Source organism: Ochotona curzoniae, unplaced genomic scaffold (genome assembly GCF_017591425.1).
Source record: "Ochotona curzoniae isolate NIBS_2020 unplaced genomic scaffold, NIBS_Ocur_1.0 scaffold_4506, whole genome shotgun sequence".
Lineage (NCBI taxonomy): Eukaryota > Metazoa > Chordata > Mammalia > Lagomorpha > Ochotonidae > Ochotona > Ochotona curzoniae.
Genome location: NW_024467119.1, coordinates 39,911,939 through 39,923,422, shown reverse-complemented (window position 1 = coordinate 39,923,422; position 11,484 = coordinate 39,911,939).

Below are 11,484 nucleotides of genomic sequence, written 5' to 3'. Positions count from 1 at the left end.
ATCTTTCTCCAGAGTAAGGGAAACATCCAACTCTTACATCATTTAATAGGTTTTTGAAACTTCTTTTTTTTTCAGTTTCAGATTCCATAACTCCAAACTTCATTTGTTTACATGTTTTCCTCAGCAGGTGAGGTCTCTGCCTTCTCCTTGATGTCTTTTATTGTTGATAATTTTGGCTCTATTTTTAAAGACTGTTAGCTTCACTTTATAAGAAAGATGAAAGAGTGACACAGAGTCAAAGAACAGCTTCTCTATACTGATTCAAGCCAGGATCCTGGACCTCAGTTGGGATCTCCTTTGTGACTGACAGAGCCACAAGTAATTAATCCATCGCCTGCATGAATTAACAGAAAGCAGAAATGGTAAACAAAGATAGAACTCAAACCCAGGCACGCCAGCATTGGAAACAGGTGTCCCAAACAGTATCTCACCTGTTGCACCAGATATCCAACCCTAAATTGTAATTGTTTTTATTTGATCTATTGATTTCCTCATTTCTTATTTTTAAAAGAGTTTATTTTTGTATTTATAGGAAAGTCAGATTTACAGAGAGGAGAGACAGAGAGAAAGATCTTCTGTTCACTGGTTCACTCCCCAAGTGGCCACAACAGCCGGAGCTAAGCCATTCCTAAGCCAGGCGCCAGGAGCTTCTCCAGGGTCTCCAACATGGATGGGTGCAGGTTGCACATGGGTGCAGGTTCCCAAGTCTTTGGGCCATCCTAGTCTGCTTTCCCAGGCAACAAGCAGAGAGCTGGATGGGAAGTGGAACAGCTGGTATATGAACTGGCATCCATTTGGAATTTTGGAGCATGCTAGGCAAGGACTTTGGCTAGTAGGCTATTGTTTTGGGCCAAATTCCTTCATTTCTGAGAAGTCTGCTTTGTTCTTTTTTCAAAATCTCTATTTCCTTATTGAATTTCTCATTCATATCATTCATTGATCTTCTGATTTTGTTAAACCATGCCTCCATATCCTCTCCCATTCTTTTTGTAATGCTTAACAATCTTCACAATCACATTTTTATTCATTATTAGACATTTCATCAATTTATTTCTTTTAGAATCTTTTACTAAATCTTTATATTTTTTCAGGGGTGTCATATTGTCTTGCATTTTTGTAATATGCCTCTCTTGTGTTGATGGTTGTGCATCTGAAACACTAGTTGTTTCTGTCATTTTCCTGAGTGGCTTTCATGTTAAAAGGCTATCGGTAGCAGCTGAGTGGTATATTTAGCTTTAATTGCAATTGCATGCTTTAGTATAGTCTCCAATAATTCCCTTCAAGGAAACTGATGGCCACGATAGTCAGAATTGCTCCTGTCAGTCTCAGCCAGCATATTTTGCTCTAAGTAGCATCTTTTAGGATAAGGTTTGGGGTTGGAGCAAAACCTCAGCTTACTATAATGGAAGTTGTGTGAGTACTGCCCTGGAGATCTACATGAATGTGATTGGAAACACAGCAAAGGCACATGGGTCTTCACAATGGCAAACCCAGGTTTCTATTCAATGTCTTAGCAAATACCTACTTTTTGCTCTCCCCCCAAATCAATCACACTATGCTCCCCTGTATGGGTTGGAGTTGGAGTGGAGTGAGAAGTCTGCTTGCTATAAACACCATTGTGTCAGATCACACTCAGAGCCCTTAGTCTATTAGAATGCAACACAAACTCCAGCCAAGATCCATTCTGCTGTGAGCAGCCTTGTGCTGAGATGGACTTACAACATGAAGCCACCATAACTGACTCTAAATGTTGGTAATTGGGATATAAATCCAATTGACTGGAGCTAAGGGTACTACTTGGGATCAGGGTCACCCCACAGCTCTTTCTATAGGCTTTGCCATGGGTCATGACTGTTAATTTATGTCCAGTGGTAGTTATGCTAAATATAAGATGCAACCCTATATTCAGTCTGATTCTGTACATTCCAGTTACTGAAGCCATGTTCTTTTCTGTCTACCACCAAAACAGAAGTGGTGAAGGTTTTCTGCCTGTTTGGAGGTTGAGAAATAGCTGGTAGCTGTAGTTCCTTGGCTTTTTAGCCTGACACTAAGCAGGTTGCACTTGAGTCTCACATTCGTTGGGACCTACACCATCTAGGGAGTGTGCACCTGATCCACATCTGTCTGGCACTGAATCAGAAAGGACCAAGACCATTCCACAGGGGCACTTGTCTCTACTGACATCGTGGTACTTAATTTGTGAGCATTTGTCTGGGGGATGGAAGCCTTGCATTTAACCCAAAGCTGAGTCTTACCAGGGTAAGCTTAGTGCTAAACTTCAAGCTAAAATCCTGAATTCATTTTCTCAGTTCCCTCCTCAGCAGCTGGAGTCTTGCTCTGCAGTCTGCTGCAGATTGTGGGAGAACTGATGGATGCAGTGCTTGATGGCTCAGTCCCAAGGGGTCGAACTGTAGTCAGTGGTCAGGGGTCGTGCCTAACATTGCATTTCACCGTAGTTGGCCTGTTACTGAGTTTCAAGTCAAAAGCCTGGACTTAATTCCCTCTTCTCAACACAGGATGTCTCTCTCCATGTTAAGCTACTTGGAGCCAGGGGAAGGAGCAATTCACACAGCAACTTTTTCCTCCCTTGCTTTTACAGCACATTTTTCTTATTATCATACTGAAAAAAAAAACAATGATATTATATAATCTTACCCTGCTTCCTTAGCTCTTTAAAGGTGACATGATATGTGACTAGCTGTTCAAAGTGCTGTCTTTGCTGCAAGATGTTTGCCAGAATGTTATACTCTGCTACTATTTTGCTCTACCTGCAAGTCCAAATTCCTTAACCAGGCCTGGAAATCGGTGCCAGGATATAGCCAATCTTTCTTTAACCTCAATCACTCAATACGAAATGGGACCCAGAAGAACATAAGCAGGCTTCAGCTAGGAATATTCTATGCAGTTAGTAAATGAATTCTTGAGCAGCGATCTCTGCTCTGACACAATGTTAATAAAAGACCAAAGCCTCCACAGTGTCTCTGCAACTCTGATATTCTCTGTAGTCCACATTCACCATCAGCATAGGCTGTCTGGGACCACAGCACAGCTCTTCAATTCTTTTCTCACCTATTCTTGATTTAAGTTATTTGCTCAAACATGTGGAAATTGAAGTAAATGCCCTGCATCATGGCACTGAGCCTAGGCTATTGAGTGTGTTTACTTCCTGGAGCCCTAGCTAGACCCTAAATCTAGGAGATTGGGGTTATATTTTATTCACCTTCAAACAGGAACATACCTAACACTATCATGACATATCCGCATGTTCAATAACTGCTGACTGAACTGATTTGTAATCTTTTTTTTTAAATTGAGAATGAGATTACAAGGTCAAGTACTGTTGCTTGCTGTTAAGACATGTACATGGGATCCATTGTTTTCTCAGAAGAAATACTGTTCATAGACCGGAAGAAAATTTCTGTTTTCTTTCCACTCAGCTCCAGCTATCAACAAAATCTACAGAAGTTTTACTATGTAACGATAACTACAACACCTACTACCACTGTTACTATTTATGAGGACTCATTATGTGACAGCCAAGCGTTTTACATCCACATCATTCTAAAAACCTCACAACAGAACAATCAAGCATGGTTATAATCCCCATTTTGCATATGTGAAGCACAAAGAGATGAAGTATTGGCCCCAACCACTCAGCTACTACATACACAAAATGTACTCTAGACATTTGCGAGAGAATTTCCTGAAACAGTTACTGTGGTAGAGATTACAAAACTGAGTACAAAGTAGCACTTTAAGTCACTTTTGGACCCTGGGGGAGAAGCATCATTGTGTAAGTTGCCCATACTACTCAAATGCCTTTTATGGCTTAGTGCTGCAGCAAGTTTTATGTGTGACCACACAGGGTTCTCTTTGAAGCCAAGCGGCATCCATGAGCCATTTGGTCTCCCACTGGACTTATTACAATTGTGAGCACACATATTCTTGAGACATACTTGTTGGCTAATTGTTTACTTGGAGAATTCTAGAGTAAAGCTCAGATACATAAGTTTTATCTCTCCTTTTGGAAGCACACATGCAAGAGTACTTCAAAAAGTCAACAGAAAATGGAATAATAAGTTATATTTACCTTAATAAAAAAACAATTGGAAATCCATGCATAGCTTTTTTTCATAATATGCATTTCCCATGAAACTTTTGAAGCATGCTCATAATATCTTTATTCATTGAAGAGCGCATCACATTTTCTCTTCTGATTTTTCACTCAGTCTTTAGTCCCCCATAAGGCTCCTTGGGCATGCAGAACAAGCACAATAGTTAGATGTTCCATCTCGCTCCTGCATTCTGGCTTCTTGTCCCAGAATGCAACGCAGTTTTCCTGTTAAGATCTGGACAAATTACCAACATATTTTGCATAAGCCTCTAAAACTGTTATACTTAGTGCTTTTCAGCCATTTTGGTCCTAGATGAATTCATAATGCTTCCTCTTTCTAATTTTCTAAGCAAATAGTCTCCATTCTATAGTGCTTACACTTGAAAATTGCAAAGCTCTGAAATAGTGCTAACAACTTATCTAGGTCTCAGAAACCTTCGGAGACACTGAAAAATAATAAGTGGAATTTTTAACCTCTTTCCTTAATGAAGCACATTCTAATTTTACTCAAGATGCACAACACTTCAAATACCCCTTCCTGAGCCTCATTCACCCAGCGGCTAACATTATACCTAATTACAAATATTAAAGAACAGCCTGATCCTTGTGGAACTTGTTATAGTCCCAAGTACATCACATCAGTTTAATTTATGTTATAGGAAAATTATATAATATTCATTTCCTTATTTTGTGTTAAAAATGCCTTTTTCATGTTTAATGAACAATTTTTGATGCTTGTCTACATTTGAGAATAAAGTTGATGAAGTTATACTTTCAATACTTTTCATAAGTAATAAGACTAAAATGCATTTGTTCCAAGATGAAAAGATTTAGCAAGAAGAAGACAATCAGAACTATCCCTGATCACTTTACTCTATCAGGATCCATTTAAACTATGTAACATATGTAACATGAGTTCAATATGTTATATGGCATTTTGGGGTACAGGACAATAAATTTAACCTTTGACTCTTTCACATATCTATCACACATCTATTGCTGGTTCACTAGGACAAATTATAAACCTTTTAAAGTAATTTGCATAGAACACTACTAAGCTACTATAACTAAATGGCTGTGTGTGTGTGAGTGTGTGTGCACATGCTATTGGACAGGTCAACTAGGTCCTCTATGCTTTCATGCCCTCATGTGTAAAATTAGATTTTTTATAGTCTCTAAGAGTAATTTCTAGTAATTGCAGTTAAAACACAAAGGAAAATGGGTAGTTAGCATAGAAATAAACTTTCAAACAGTAAAGTTTTCTTTGGACAGGCACTATTGTATAATGAAAACGAAACAGATTTTATGACTTACCTAAAATTAAATTTCCTAGATATATGATCTTGTCTTTCGCTGTAATAAAAGGAAATTAACCACACCTGATGCACAAGTGTCACAAGATTTGAAAGCAGGGTGTAGTACACAGGCACCCACTAAATGCTCAGTAATGTAGTATTGTGTGCATGGCAGGGTGCTGTGCATCACCACTCCTTTCATTTTTCACTCCTTCACTTGGGCTAGCAAAGTGTCTCTTTGCAACACAGTTTCTAGAGGCTGTGTGATGAAGAAATCATGAGGAGTACAAATGATGTAGTCATCTCCTCACCCACGGGTAGCTGCAACAGTAAGATTTAAGGTGGAGTCAGGACAGCAGCTTTGTGTTGTGATCACCCAAGTCAGACCTGACCTATTGTCTGACCATTTAAATAAGATTGGAAAAGCAGTAGAAGGAAAAATAGAGAACAGGAATAAAGGAGAGGGACCTCATGCACTTCTCTCAGAGTCCATGTAAAATACCAGCATTATTAAAATGAAAATACTGGTATGATGTTGCTGCATCCCTCATGCATGGACAAACAGATTGACCTCAGTGTATTCGATAAGTTGACAGTGAAAGGAGCTATGCAGAATTTTTATTTCTTATTTCTTATTCACTGACAACAAGAAGAAAAGCCAATTATTCTTCATGCAGAGAAAAATGGCAAATGGCCAATAATTCATACAAGTTGACTCTTTATGTTGCTTTAATTTACATTTATTTATTCAGCAACTGTTAGGCAATTAATTCTAAACAGACAACTTATAAAAAAAATAACTCAAAGTTTTAGTAGGAAATGCAGACTCACCATTGGCAAAGAATCTCTGATTACCCCCTCTCTGTCAAAACTGCCTCGATGCTAGTCCTGCCCAATTCATGCCTAAAAAGAGAAACAGCCCATAGTCATTTCTCTTCACTTTTCTTACCATATAGCCAATCCAACAGAGGCTCTCTCCTCCCAGTTTTTAAAGTTTATCCCACATCTGGTACACTTTTATTATGTATACTCTTTTTAATGCAATTCAAATCTGCACACTCCAATTCTACATACTATTGCATGACTTAGTCCATTTTGTGTTACTGTAGCAATACCACAGACTGGGCAATTTAGACTTCACAGAATTTGTCCTGAGTGGGCTCACCTTCTAGGGTCTGCAAGTCCATTTCATGGTACTGACATCTGGCTGTGGCCTTCATGATATGTCAGAAAAACAGCAAAAGCCTCATGGCTGTCTTTTTAAAACACGATTAAAATGACAACTAAGTTTCATATGAATTTCAGAGGAGAGATTCAAAGCATATCACTCTCCAATACAAATATCTTTTAAAAATATAATTCCTAACTTGTTGCTCCTGGTTTGTAACATTTCAATGTTTTTGCATCTAAATCAACTTCCTACCTTAAGCAACATAAGTCCTGTTACCTGTTCTCTCCTATTTCCCCCCTACCTATCAAAACTCAAGGGTTTTCTTTCTGAATCTCAGGGGTACCAGTTTTTTACCTGACTTTACAACCAACTACACAGATTGTTGACCTGTGCAGTAACAGAAGGAACTAGGGTTGAACAGCACCCCACTTTGGTTTAATGCTCTACTACTGTACTGCCATCTAAAATCTCAGGTCAGCATGGTGGCATTTCAAACTAATTCTCTGGCAACTCGTACAGGCAACAGTTAATGTTCCAGCAGCTCCACTTTTGGCTCCAGATCCAGGGTTCTGTTTATATCCTGGGAAAGCAGCAGAGCATGGCCCAAGTGCTGGGGATTCTGCACCCACATGAAAGACCTGAAGACACTCCTAGCTCCTGGCTTTGAACTGAATCAGCTCTGGTCATAGGAGTTATTTGGGAAGTGCACCAACAGATGGAAGATCTCTCTTTCTGTAACTCTGCCTTTCAAGTAAAAACAAAATAAATCTAAAAAAGAAAATAATTAAAAAAAAACATAATGACTGCCTCTTTAAGTTGTTTTGTACATGAAGTTCATTGGGATGATGCAGCATATGGTGAGTATAGCAAATGCATGTAAGATTTCAATATTTCCATATTTCTTAACTCTGCATTTGCATATAGTATTTGCAATTCCCATTAGCACACTGAATCTTCCATATGTGGTGATTCATCATGACTCAAAATGAGCTCAAGGTAAGTATGTTCTGCCTGGAGCTCTCTAATCAGGGACAGTGACATCTTTGGGGAATCACACTTCCATTAAGCACCATGACTTGCTTTTAGTATAGAAAGAAAACTGTTAGATTCTAGGAAACATGAATGACTAAAAAGATCCTATCATTTTAACACATGTGATATCTAAGTATTAGAACATGCTGTAACACAATGTGCTATAGAGATAATAACCACAGAAACAATATTTTTCTGCTCTCAGTTGATTACATATTTTTAAATAATGTCAGATTGTCAATAAAATGTAATAGCATTTTCAATAATCTTTGTTGGAAATGTTCCCTGTGAGTGACCAGCTATAGAGTTTCAAATTCAAACTGTGTCATGTTTTTCATTTGATTTTAAACCAATTTCCTCACAAAATATCTAGGACAAGCAATGTCATATGCTATGTTACTAGATAGGAAGAAATGTTCTGAAAGATGATGTTAAAAAGAATACTAATCTTTTGCCTTGTTCCTTGGGAAAAAATCACCCCAGCTGGTAGTTGGTGCTCCTAGTGGGAGTTGAAAGGAAAAACAGAGGCCTAAATGCCAACTACAACTATCTGCCATCCCCATCCCGGGACACTCACCCAAGTGGGGATGCTTTCAGGCTAAAAGAAGTTCAGCTTTGCTGGCCTAGAAAAAGAAAGTATGTTCTTTGTGCTACCAAGGAAACGATTTTGCCTTGGGCAATACTGAAAATAACTGCAAATGATAATAAGAAATCAAAATTCTGCAGAACATAAAACTATGTCACCCTGTGATTTGTTATGAAATAGAAGCTATACAGAGTACAAAATTTACAGGTAGAACCTAGCATTTTTAAGACTGAAAGTATTTTTTTCTTTAATAATTTGGGTTATAACTTTTTAGAGGTGGATATTAAGCTGCTCTTTATGGAATATTTTTGGGTCAAAAGTAAAAAGCAACTATGTATGCTGTGCATTATTATTAAAACATAAATAGGTATATCATACATCATTTAAAAAATTAGAATTGTCTTTTGTAGACCAACGTCTAGTAAAAGCCTTCTAAGTGATTCTGGTTTCCAGCATTTGTACATCGTTTCTGTCATGCCTGATTGTGCTGGCTACCCCCAAAATAGAAAAAAAATAGCTGTTCATTTACATCATCACCACTGAGGGTTCTGTAGCACCTATTGTGAGTCATTATGTAAACCATGCATTTCAGTTACTCCAAAGAGCTAGTTATGAGAGAATAATATATTCTAAGCAGTAGTAAAAGATTCTATATAATTCTGTGATATGAGGATGCAAGGGGATACTACAAGCAATGCCATACACAGACAAATTCTATGGTCTAAACTATAGGGATAAAGTGCTTGAAAATCAAATTTCAATACTATGGAAACTCAATCAATAGACTGCATGATATTAATAGCAAAAGGAAAAAGAACACATGACTGTATCAACCGATTTATAAAAAGCATTTTATAAATTGATGGTAAATGGTACAATACCCATTTCATATTTATAAGGACACTATTTTTTGGACACGTAAAAATGTGAGTATCTGGTCTCTGTTCCCAAAGATTCTGATGTGTTGCCTCTGGGAATCCACATTTCACAAAGTACCTTTCATCTTTCCTGTTGATTTTGAGCAATTAGCCTAAAGAGCATGATTTGACAACCACTAGTTACTATACAGTGACTTCTAAACTAGGAATGTCACCCTAATTATCCAGCACACTTTAAACATAAAAAATCATTTCACCCGTTACACTGAGATTCAAATTCTATTAATCCGGTTGACTTGCAGTTTGATTATATCTTTTTAATAACAAATTTGCATAAAATATACTTACTGTACACCCACAACAAGTGAGGCATGGTACTATTTTGATATACAGTGGCTCTGGAAAGTGTGAACGAGTAGCCAATCCTCAAACAAGCAATTACAGTAATAAGTGGTGCTCGCTCTGATAAAAGATAGCATGAGCTGCTAAATACAGTGGCCCTGTATATTCAAAGACTTACCAGGAAATCCTAGCAATTCAACTGATTTCTATTTAGAAAAGCACGTTCCCCTTGACAAGGGTGTAAAAGACAAAAGGAAAAAGTTATTGGCTTCATGAATTTGGATAGGTGATTTTCCTATATCCCATTTAATCCCCTAAATGTTCTCAGATGGATCCTTGTTTTGCCAAAGATGGAAACTTAAAGCCCAGCGTGATTTGATCAAGGATTTTTAGCTGCAAATTGTGCTCTACCGAGTCTCTCACTTAGAATCCATGTGGCTCCAAAGCCAGTGCACTTTTCCACTCTACCTAGATGTTTATTTGGGGAATGATAATCTGGGATACGCCACACACAGTTACTTGTTTTTACTTCTCCTCCCCAGATTTACTAACAGCACAGCTAAAGAGATCACTACCACCTCTGAGACAATGCTTTGAAACTATATTAAGTATGTTATTTTTAATATTCTAAATAAGGATGTAGAGATTTAAAAATGCAAGAAGTTACTACATACAGTATTAGTCATGAATCTATGTTATTTATAGTCTTAAATAATTTCTTATCTGTATTCCTAAATGTAATAGTCATGTAATCTCAATGACAAAGAATACATAATTAAGTTATAGCTGGACATGACAAAGAATACATAATTAAGTTATAGCTGGAACAAGTATATATATACAAGTACATATAGTTTTTCTAGAGTTTATGTGTGTATGCATTTGTGTGTCTGTAGACTTAAGGAACCTATATTGCTCCCTCATTTAGTCAGCAGTTTTACAATATGCAGCAATGACCCATTTGGGGCTCAGTGTGATAGTCTAGCAACTGAACTCCTCACCTTGTAGGCACTGGCATTTCATATGGGTGCTGGTTCTAATCCCAGCAGCCCCTCATCCATCCAGCTCCCTGCTTGTGACCTGGGAAAGCAGTCGAGGACAGCCCAAAACCTTGGGACCCCACACCAGTGTGGGAGACCTGGAAGAAGCAACTGTCTCCTAGCTCCTGGCTCCTGGTTCCTGGCTTTGGATTAGCTCAGCTCTGGCCAATGCGGCCACTTGGAGGAGTGAATCAACAGATGAAAGATCCTCTCTGTCTTCCTCTCTGTATATCTGGTTTTCCAATAAAAAATGAAAAAGAAAAGAAATGACCCACTGCCTCAAATGATCTGTAATCTAGAGGTGACAAAGAAATAGTAAGTAAAATTAGGACACACACATAAAAAAATTGTAACAATGAAATATCTGATAAATGTAACAAGGACGTTTCCTCCTCTGTTATTTCCATGGAAGCTGTTATGTTGATGTGTAGTTACGTTTCATCAGCTCTGATTATATAGTGGAATAACTGATTCTGGCTATAAAGCAAATACAATGTATTGGCTTACACGAAGATTTATTCATTTTTTTGGAAGAGTTACATAGAGAGTGATAGTTCCCATCTGCTTATTCATTCCTTAGAAGGATGCAACAGTCAGGGCTGTGCCAGGCTGGAAGCCAGAAGCTTCTTCAGTGTCCCCCCAGTAGGTTCCGAGGCCAATCACTTGGTGCACCTTCTGCTACTTTCCAAATCACGTTAGCAGGGAGCTGGATCAGAAGTGGTGTAGCTGGCCCTTGAACCAGTATCCATATGAGTGCAGATACTGGTTTATTCGAAAGTGGGAGCTGGATACCATTTAGCATAATAAATATACTGTGTAACATTGGAAAATAGCATAGTTTCTACAACTACCTCTAAAAAGAAAATAGAATTCATTTCTTTACAGTCAATTGCAAATTCTCCTGTTGCCAGAAAATGCATCTGTTGCCATTTGTTTGTGGCAACTTTCTGTCATTTTTTATACATTTTTTCTCATACACTTATTGTACATTTTTATTATAAGGTGCATATATTTTGTTACATTGAC